Source organism: Acyrthosiphon pisum, chromosome A1 (assembly GCF_005508785.2).
Source record: "Acyrthosiphon pisum isolate AL4f chromosome A1, pea_aphid_22Mar2018_4r6ur, whole genome shotgun sequence".
Taxonomy (NCBI): Eukaryota; Metazoa; Arthropoda; class Insecta; order Hemiptera; family Aphididae; genus Acyrthosiphon; species Acyrthosiphon pisum.
In genome coordinates this window covers 71,642,056-71,642,916 of record NC_042494.1, presented here as the reverse complement: position 1 = coordinate 71,642,916, position 861 = coordinate 71,642,056, and positions in this window count along the sequence as shown.

Genomic DNA, 861 nt, shown 5'->3' with positions numbered 1-861 from the left:
AATAATAATGTAATGGGATTACGATATGATGATAAGTCACAGAACTTTATGATTTTAAACGATTAAATGGATAGTTGAGTGGAAAATGAACAATTTGAATTTGTCTAATAGAGAGATAACTAATTCAGACAATCATACCGAATGCTGAGATAATCCCAATATACATATACTGTATACGCATATACGCAAACTATATAAGCGCTCCCTTGAACAGTAATGGAAGAGTGTCGTGATGTTGACTGGCGTGGACGTTGTGCATGGGTCTTTTTCTGAAAGATTCTGTTGTTGGATCGATTCTGTATGGTGCTTATATAATATGATTTCTGTGTAATCCCTTCTTCTGATATTCATCGATGAATACGTGATATTAAAGTATTGATATTCTTTCTTATTTTGGGCGGTGCGACAAAGGTAGCACTGGTAATTTATAGTTTTGTTTTGACCGAACGTCTTGATTGGAAAATTATCGTAGCGGTATTGTAGTATATAATATATATGTATATCAATACGTTAGAATGCATTCATGGTTTTATAATATACGGTGTCGTCTGGCGCCACTGATAATTGATTGTGTTGTTTTTACTAAACGTTTGATCGGGGAGGTGTAGAATATTATTTATGCGTTTCTTGTGTCGCGTGTATGTAAGATGAGTGCGTGTAATGTATACATGTACCTGATGCATATTGCATACGTATATATGTATATCGGACCACCCGCATTCCATAATATGGTCCGTTGTCATTAGTTGTCTCGTGTTTTATTTCAAGTTTAAATATTATCTATTACACAGATACAAAACATAAACTCAAGACCATTACACATTCTGGCGATGCACCTGAAACAAGTGTTAACAGTAAGTA